This window comes from Periplaneta americana, chromosome 17, assembly GCF_040183065.1.
Source record: "Periplaneta americana isolate PAMFEO1 chromosome 17, P.americana_PAMFEO1_priV1, whole genome shotgun sequence".
In the NCBI taxonomy this organism is placed as follows: domain Eukaryota; kingdom Metazoa; phylum Arthropoda; class Insecta; order Blattodea; family Blattidae; genus Periplaneta; species Periplaneta americana.
The window spans coordinates 119,771,645-119,781,215 of NC_091133.1; positions in this window are offsets into that span (position 1 = coordinate 119,771,645).

Consider the following 9,571-nt stretch of genomic DNA (forward strand, 5'->3'; position numbering starts at 1 on the left):
TATTATTATTATTATTATTATTATTATTATTATTATTATTATTATTATTTTTATTAGTAGTAGTAGTAGTAGTAGTAGTAGTATTAGCAGCAGTAGTAGGTAGCATAGATGTAGCAGCAGTAGGTAGCCTACTCGTAGCAGCAGTATGTAGCCTACTCGTAGTAGCAGTATGTAGCCTACTCGTAGTAGCAGTATGTAGCCTACTCGTAGTAGCATTACGTAGCCTACTCGTAGTAGCAGTATGTAGCCTACTCGTAGTAGCAGTATGTAGACTACTCGTAGTAGCATTACGTAGCCTACTCGTAGTAGCAGTATGTAGCCTACTCGTAGTAGCAGTACGTAGCCTACTCGTAGTAGCATTACGTAGCCTACTCGTAGTAGCAGTATGTAGCCTACTCGTAGTAGCAGTATGTAGACTACTCGTAGTAGCATTACGTAGCCTACTCGTAGTAGCATTACGTAGCCTACTCGTAGTAGCAGTATGTAGCCTACTCGTAGTAGCAGTATGTAGACTACTCGTAGTAGCAATACGTAGCCTACTCGTAGTAGCAGTATGTAGCCTACTCGTAGTAGCAGTACGTAGCCTACTCGTAGTAGCATTACGTAGCCTACTCGTAGTAGCAGTATGTAGCCTACTCGTAGTAGCAGTATGTAGACTACTCGTAGTAGCAGTACGTAGCCTACTCGTAGTAGCAGTATGTAGCCTACTCGTAGTAGCAGTAGGTAGCCTACTCGTAGTAGCAGTACGTAGCCTACTCGTAGTAGCAGTACGTAGCCTACTCGTAGTAGCAGTATGTAGCCTACTCGTAGTAGCAGTATGTAGCCTACTCGTAGTAGCAGTAGGTAGCCTACTAGTAGTAGCAGTATGTAGCCTACTCGTAGTAGCAGTACGTAGCCTACTCGTAGTAGCAGTATGTAGCCTACTCGTAGTAGCAGTAGGTAGCCTACTCGTAGTAGCAGTATGTAGCCTACTCGTAGTAGCAGTATGTAGCCTACTCGTAGTAGCAGTATGTAGCCTACTCGTAGTAGCAGTATGTAGCCTACTCGTAGTAGCAGTATGTAGCCTACTCGTAGTAGCAGTATGTAGCCTACTCGTAGTAGCAGTTGGTAGCCAACTCGTAGTAGCAGTATGTAGCCTACTCGTAGTAGCAGTAGGTAGCCTACTCGTAGTAGCAGTACGTAGCCTACTCGTAGTAGCAGTATGTAGCCTACTCGTAGTAGCAGTATGTAGCCTACTCGTAGTAGCAGTACGTAGCCTACTCGTAGTAGCAGTATGTAGCCTACTCGTAGTAGCAGTATGTAGCCTACTCGTAGTAGCAGTAGGTAGCCTACTCGTAGTAGCAGTATGTAGCCTACTCGTAGTAGCAGTATGTAGCCTACTCGTAGTAGCAGTATGTAGCCTACTCGTAGTAGCAGTACGTAGCCTACTCGTAGTAGCAGTATGTAGCCTACTCGTAGTAGCAGTATGTAGCCTACTCGTAGTAGCAGTATGTAGCCTACTCGTAGTAGCAGTATGTAGCCTACTCGTAGTAGCAGTACGTAGCCTACTCGTAGTAGCAGTATGTAGCCTACTCGTAGTAGCAGTACGTAGCCTACTCGTAGTAGCAGTACGTAGCATATTCGTAGTAGCAGTATGTAGCCTACTCGTAGTAGCAGTATGTAGCCTACTCGTAGTAGCAGTAGGTAGCCTACTCGTAGTAGCAGTATGTAGCCTACTCGTAGTAGCAGTATGTAGCCTACTCGTAGTAGCAGTATGTAGCCTACTCGTAGTAGCAGTATGTAGCCTACTCGTAGTAGCAGTATGTAGCCATGTAGCCTACTCGTAGTAGCAGTACGTAGCCTACTCGTAGTAGCAGTATGTAGCCTACTCGTAGTAGCAGTATGTAGCCTACTCGTAGTAGCAGTATGTAGCCATGTAGCCTACTCGTAGTAGCAGTACGTAGCCTACTCGTAGTAGCAGTATGTAGCCTACTCGTAGTAGCAGTAGGTAGCCTACTCGTAGTAGCAGTACGTAGCCTACTCGTAGTAGCAGTATGTAGCCTACTCGTAGTAGCAGTACGTAGCCTACTCGTAGTAGCAGTACGTAGCCTACTCGTAGTAGCAGTATGTAGCCTACTCGTAGTAGCAGTAGGTAGCCTACTCGTAGTAGCAGTATGTAGCCTACTCGTAGTAGCAGTATGTAGCCTACTCGTAGTAGCAGTATGTAGCCTACTCGTAGTAGCAGTAGGTAGCCTACTCGTAGTAGCAGTACGTAGCCTACTCGTAGTAGCAGTATGTAGCCTACTCGTAGTAGCAGTATGTAGCCTACTCGTAGTAGCAGTACGTAGCCTACTCGTAGTAGCAGTATGTAGCCTACTCGTAGTAGCAGTATGTAGCCTACTCGTAGTAGCAGTAGGTAGCCTACTCGTAGTAGCAGTAGGTAGCCTACTCGTAGTAGCAGTATGTAGCCTACTCGTAGTAGCAGTATGTAGCCTACTCGTAGTAGCAGTATGTAGCATACTCGTAGTAGCAGTACGTAGACTACTCGTAGTAGCAGTACGTAGCCTACTCGTAGTAGCAGTATGTAGCCTACTCGTAGTAGCAGTATGTAGCCTACTCGTAGTAGCAGTATGTAGCCTACTCGTAGTAGCAGTATGTAGCCTACTCGTAGTAGCAGTATGTAGCCTACTCGTAGTAGCAGTATGTAGCCTACTCGTAGTAGCAGTATGTAGCCTACTCGTAGTAGCAGTACGTAGCCTACTCGTAGTAGCAGTATGTAGCCTACTCGTAGTAGCAGTATGTAGCCTACTCGTAGTAGCAGTAGGTAGCCTACTCGTAGTAGCAGTATGTAGCCTACTCGTAGTAGCAGTATGTAGCCTACTCGTAGTAGCAGTATGTAGCCTACTCGTAGTAGCAGTACGTAGCCTACTCGTAGTAGCAGTATGTAGCCTACTCGTAGTAGCAGTAGGTAGCCTACTCGTAGTAGCAGTATGTAGCCTACTCGTAGTAGCAGTATGTAGCCTACTCGTAGTAGTAGTATGTAGCCTACTCGTAGTAGCAGTATGTAGACTACTCGTAGTAGCAGTACGTAGCCTACTCGTATTAGCAGTACGTAGCCTACTCGTAGTAGCAGTACGTAGCCTACTCGTAGTAGCAGTACGTAGCCTACTCGTAGTGACAGTACGTAGCCTACTCGTAGTAGCAGTATGTAGCCTACTCGTAGTAGCAGTAGGTAGCCTACTCGTAGTAGCAGTATGTAGCCTACTCGTAGTAGCAGTATGTAGACTACTCGTAGTAGCAGTACGTAGCCTACTCGTAGTAGCAGTATGTAGCCTACTCGTAGTAGCAGTACGTAGCCTACTCGTAGTAGCAGTACGTAGCCTACTCGTAGTAGCAGTATGTAGCCTACTCGTAGTAGCAGTACGTAGCCTACTCGTAGTAGCAGTAGGTAGCCTACTCGTAGTAGCAGTATGTAGTCTACTCGTAGTAGCAGTATGTAGACTACTCGTAGTAGCAGTACGTAGCCTACTCGTAGTAGCAGTATGTAGCCTACTCGTAGTAGCAGTACGTAGCCTACTCGTAGTAGCAGTATGTAGCCTACTCGTAGTAGCAGTATGTAGCCTACTCGTAGTAGCAGTAGGTAGCCTACTCGTAGTAGTAGTATGTAGCCTACTCGTAGTAGCAGTACGTAGCCTACTCGTAGTAGCAGTAGGTAGCCTACTCGTAGTAGCAGTACGTAGCCTACTCGTTGTAGCAGTATGTAGCCTACTCGTAGTAGCAGTATGTAGACTACTCATAGTAGCAGTATGCGTAGTAGTTGTGTTCGTAGTAGCAGAATGCATAGTAGTTGTGTTCGTAGTAGCAGTATTCGTAGTAGTTGTGTTCGTAGTAGCAGTATTCGTAGTAGTTGTGTTCGTAGTAGCAGTATTCGTAGTAGTTGTGTTCGTAGTAGCAGTATGCATAGTAGTTGTGTTCGTAGTAGCAGTATGCATAGTAGTTGTGTTCGTAGTAGCAGTATGCGTAGTAGTTGTGTTCGTAGTAGCAGTATGCACAGTAGTTGTGTTCGTAGTAGCAGTATGCGTAGTAGTTGTGTTCGTAGAAGTAGTATGCGTAGTAGTTGTCTTCGTAGTAGCAGTATGCATAGTAGTTGTGTTCGTAGTAGCAGTATTCGTAGTAGTTGTGTTCGTAGTAGCAGTATTCGTAGTAGTTGTGTTCGTAGTAGCAGTATTCCTAGTAGCTGTGTTCGTAGTAGCAGTATTCGTAGTAGTTGTGTTCGTAGTAGCAGTATGCATAGTAGTTGTGTTCGTAGTAGCAGTATGCGTAGTAGTTGTGTTCGTAGTAGCAGTATGCATAGTAGTTGTGTTCGTAGTAGCAGTATGCGTAGTAGTTGTGTTCGTAGTAGCAGTATGCGTAGTAGTTGTGTTCGTAGTAGCAGTATGCATAGTAGTTGTGTTCGTAGTAGCAGTATTCGTAGTAGTTGTGTTCGTAGTAGCAGTATGCATAGTAGTTGTGTTCGTAGTAGCAGTATGCGTAGTAGTTGTGTTCGTAGTAGCAGTATGCATAGTAGTTGTGTTCGTAGTAGCAGTATGCGTAGTAGTTGTGTTCGTAGTAGCAGTATGCGTAGTAGTTGTGTTCGTAGTAGCAGTATGCATAGTAGTTGTGTTCGTAGTAGCAGTATGCGTAGTAGTTGTGTTCGTAGTAGCAGTATGCGTAGTAGTTGTGTTCGTAGTAGCAGTATGCATTGTAGTTATGTTCGTAGTAGCAGTATTCGTAGTAGTTGTGTTCGTAGTAGCAGTATGCATAGTAGTTGTGTTCGTAGTAGCAGTATGCGTAGTAGTTGTGTTCGTAGTAGCAGTATGCATAGTAGTTGTGTTCGTAGTAGAAGTATGCGTAGTAGTTGAGTTCGTAGTAGCAGTATGCGTAGTAGTTGTGTTCGTAGTAGCAGTATGCATAGTAGTTGTGTTCGTAGTAGCAGTATGCATAGTAGTTGTGTTCGTAGTAGCAGTATGCATAGTAGTTGTGTTCGTAGTAGCAGTATGCATAGTAGTTGTGTTCGCAGTAGCAGTATGCGTAGTAGTTGTGTTCGTAGTAGCAGTATGCATAGTAGTTGTGTTCGTAGTAGCAGTATGCGTAGTAGTTGTGTTCGTAGTAGCAGTATGCATAGTAGTTGTGTTCGTAGTAGCAGTATGCATAGTAGTTGTGTTCGTAGTAGCAGTATGCGTAGTAGTTGTGTTCGTAGTAGCAGTATGCATAGTAGTTGTGTTCGTAGTAGCAGTATTCGTAGTAGTTGTGTTCGTAGTAGCAGTATGCATAGTAGTTGTGTTCGTAGTAGCAGTATGCGTAGTAGTTGTGTTCGTAGTAGCAGTATGCATAGTAGTTGTGTTCGTAGTAGCAGTATGCATAGTAGTTGTGTTCGTAGTAGCAGTATGCGTAGTAGTTGTGTTCGTAGTAGCAGTATTCGTAGTAGTTGTGTTCGTAGTAGCAGTATGCATAGTAGTTGTGTTCGTAGTAGCAGTATTCGTAGTAGTTGTGTTCGTAGTAGCAGTATGCATAGTAGTTGTGTTCGTAGTAGCAGTATTCGTAGTAGTTGTGTTCGTAGTAGCAGTATGCATAGTAGTTGTGTTCGTAGTAGCAGTATTCGTAGTAGTTGTGTTCGTAGTAGCAGTATGCGTAGTAGTTGTGTTCGTAGTAGCAGTATTCGTAGTAGTTGTGTTCGTAGTAGCAGTATTCGTTGTAGTTGTGTTCGTAGTAGCAGTATGCATAGTAGTTGTGTTCGTAGTAGCAATATTCGTAGTAGTTGTGTTCGTAGTAGCAGTATGCATAGTAGTTGTGTTCGTAGTAGCAGTATGCATAGTAGTTGTGTTCGTAGTAGCAGTATTCGTAGTAGTTGTGTTCGTAGTAGCAGTATTCGTAGTAGTTGTGTTCGTAGTAGCAGTATTCGTAGTAGTTGTGTTCGTAGTAGCAGTATTCGTAGTAGTTGTGTTCGTAGTAGCAGTATGCGTAGTAGTTGTGTTCGTAGTAGCAGTATTCGTAGTAGTTGTGTTCGTAGTAGCAGTATGCATAGTAGTTGTGTTCGTAGTAGCAGTATTCGTAGTAGTTGTGTTCGTAGTAGCAGTATTCGTAGTAGTTGTGTTCGTAGTAGCAGTATTCGTAGTAGTTGTGTTCGTAGTAGCAGTATGCATAGTAGTTGTGTTCGTAGTAGCAGTATTCGTAGTAGTTGTGTTCGTAGTAGCAGTATTCGTAGTAGTTGTGTTCGTAGTAGCAGTATTCGTAGTAGTTGTGTTCGTAGTAGCAGTATGCATAGTAGTTGTGTTCGTAGTAGCAGTATTCTTAGTAGTTGTGTTCGTAGTAGCATTATGCATAGTAGTTGTGTTCGTAGTAGCAGTATGCATAGTAGTTGTGTTCGTTGTAGCAGTATTCGTAGTAGTTGTGTTCGTAGTAGCAGTATTCGTAGTAGTTGTGTTCGTAGTAGCAGTATTCGTAGTAGTTGTGTTCGTAGTAGCAGTATTCGTAGTAGTTGTGTTCGTAGTAGCAGTATGCTTAGTAGTTGTGTTCGTAGTAGCAGTATGCATAGTAGTTGTGTTCGTAGTAGCAGTATTCGTAGTAGTTGTGTTCGTAGTAGCAGTATTCGTAGTAGTTGTGTTCGTAGTAGCAGTATTCGTAGTAGTTGTGTTCGTAGTAGCAGTATTCGTAGTAGTTGTGTTCGTAGTAGCAGTATTCGTAGTAGTTGTGTTCGTAGTAGCAGTATGCATAGTAGTTGTGTTCGTAGTAGCATTATTCGTAGTAGTTGTGTTCGTAGTAGCAGTATTCGTAGTAGTTGTGTTCGTAGTAGCAGTATTCGTAGTAGTTGTGTTCGTAGTAGCAGTATGCATAGTAGTTGTGTTCGTAGTAGCAGTATTCGTAGTAGTTGTGTTCGTAGTAGCAGTATGCATAGTAGTTGTGTTCGTAGTAGCAGTATGCATAGTAGTTGTGTTCGTAGTAGCAATATGCGTAGTAGTTGTGTTCGTAGTAGCAGTATTCGTAGTAGTTGTGTTCGTAGTAGCAGTATTCGTAGTAGTTGTGTTCGTAGTAGCAGTATTCGTAGTAGTTGTGTTCGTAGTAGCAGTATTCGTAGTAGTTGTGTTCGTAGTAGCAGTATTCGTAGTAGTTGTGTTCGTAGTAGCAGTATGCATAGTAGTTGTGTTCGTAGTAGCAGTATTCGTAGTAGTTGTGTTCGTAGTAGCAGTATTCGTAGTAGTTGTGTTCGTAGTAGCAGTATTCGTAGTAGTTGTGTTCGTAGTAGCAGTATTCGTAGTAGTTGTGTTCGTAGTAGCAGTATGCATTGTAGTTGTGTTCGTAGTAGCAGTATTCGTAGTAGTTGTGTTCGTAGTAGCAGTATGCATAGTAGTTGTGTTCGTAGTAGCAGTATTCGTAGTAGTTGTGTTCGTAGTAGCAGTATGCATAGTAGTTGTGTTCGTAGTAGCAGTATTCGTAGTAGTTGTGTTCGTAGTAGCAGTATGCATAGTAGTTGTGTTCGTAGTAGCAGTATGCATAGTAGTTGTGTTCGTAGTAGCAGTATTCGTAGTAGTTGTGTTCGTAGTAGCAGTATTCGTAGTAGTTGTGTTCGTAGTAGCAGTATTCCTAGTAGTTGTGTTCGTAGTAGCAGTATTCGTAGTAGTTGTGTTCGTAGTAGCAGTATTCGTAGTAGTTGTGTTCGTAGTAGCAGTATTCGTAGTAGTTGTGTTCGTAGTAGCAGTATTCGTAGTAGTTGTGTTCGTAGTAGCAGTATTCGTAGTAGTTGTGTTCGTAGTAGCAGTATTCGTAGTAGTTGTGTTCGTAGTAGCAGTATTCGTAGTAGTTGTGTTCGTAGTAGCAGTATTCGTAGTAGTTGTGTTCGTAGTAGCAGTATTCGTAGTAGTTGTGTTCGTAGTAGCAGTATGCGTAGTAGTTGTGTTCGTAGTAGCAGTATTCGTAGTAGTTGTGTTCGTAGTAGCAGTATGCATAGTAGTTGTGTTCGTAGTAGCAGTATGCATAGTAGTTGTGTTCGTAGTAGCAGTATTCGTAGTAGTTGTGTTCGTAGTAGCAGTATTCGTAGTAGTTGTGTTCGTAGTAGCAGTATTCGTAGTAGTTGTGTTCGTAGTAGCAGTATTCGTAGTAGTTGTGTTCGTAGTAGCAGTATGCGTAGTAGTTGTGTTCGTAGTAGCAGTATGCATAGTAGTTGTGTTCGTAGAAGCAGTATTCGTAGTAGTTGTGTTCGTAGTAGCAGTATTCGTAGTAGTTGTGTTCGTAGTAGCAGTATTCGTAGTAGTTGTGTTCGTAGTAGCAGTATTCGTAGTAGTTGTGTTCGTAGCAGCAGTATTCGTAGTAGTTGTGTTCGTAGTAGCAGTATGCATAGTAGTTGTGTTCGTAGTAGCATTATTCGTAGTAGTTGTGTTCGTAGTAGCAGTATTCGTAGTAGTTGTGTTCGTAGTAGCAGTATTCGTAGTAGTTGTGTTCGTAGTAGCAGTATGCATAGTAGTTGTGTTCGTAGTAGCAGTATTCGTAGTAGTTGTGTTCGTAGTAGCAGTATGCATAGTAGTTGTGTTCGTAGTAGCAGTATGCATAGTAGTTGTGTTCGTAGTAGCAATATGCGTAGTAGTTGTGTTCGTAGTAGCAGTATTCGTAGTAGTTGTGTTCGTAGTAGCAGTATTCGTAGTAGTTGTGTTCGTAGTAGCAGTATTCGTAGTAGTTGTGTTCGTAGTAGCAGTATTCGTAGTAGTTGTGTTCGTAGTAGCAGTATTCGTAGTAGTTGTGTTCGTAGTAGCAGTATGCATAGTAGTTGTGTTCGTAGTAGCAGTATTCGTAGTAGTTGTGTTCGTAGTAGCAGTATTCGTAGTAGTTGTGTTCGTAGTAGCAGTATTCGTAGTAGTTGTGTTCGTAGTAGCAGTATTCGTAGTAGTTGTGTTCGTAGTAGCAGTATGCATTGTAGTTGTGTTCGTAGTAGCAGTATTCGTAGTAGTTGTGTTCGTAGTAGCAGTATGCATAGTAGTTGTGTTCGTAGTAGCAGTATTCGTAGTAGTTGTGTTCGTAGTAGCAGTATGCATAGTAGTTGTGTTCGTAGTAGCAGTATTCGTAGTAGTTGTGTTCGTAGTAGCAGTATGCATAGTAGTTGTGTTCGTAGTAGCAGTATGCATAGTAGTTGTGTTCGTAGTAGCAGTATTCGTAGTAGTTGTGTTCGTAGTAGCAGTATTCGTAGTAGTTGTGTTCGTAGTAGCAGTATTCCTAGTAGTTGTGTTCGTAGTAGCAGTATTCGTAGTAGTTGTGTTCGTAGTAGCAGTATTCGTAGTAGTTGTGTTCGTAGTAGCAGTATTCGTAGTAGTTGTGTTCGTAGTAGCAGTATTCGTAGTAGTTGTGTTCGTAGTAGCAGTATTCGTAGTAGTTGTGTTCGTAGTAGCAGTATTCGTAGTAGTTGTGTTCGTAGTAGCAGTATTCGTAGTAGTTGTGTTCGTAGTAGCAGTATTCGTAGTAGTTGTGTTCGTAGTAGCAGTATGCGTAGTAGTTGTGTTCGTAGTAGCAGTATTCGTAGTAGTTGTGTTCGTAGTAGCAGTATGCATAGTACTTGTGTTCGTAGTAG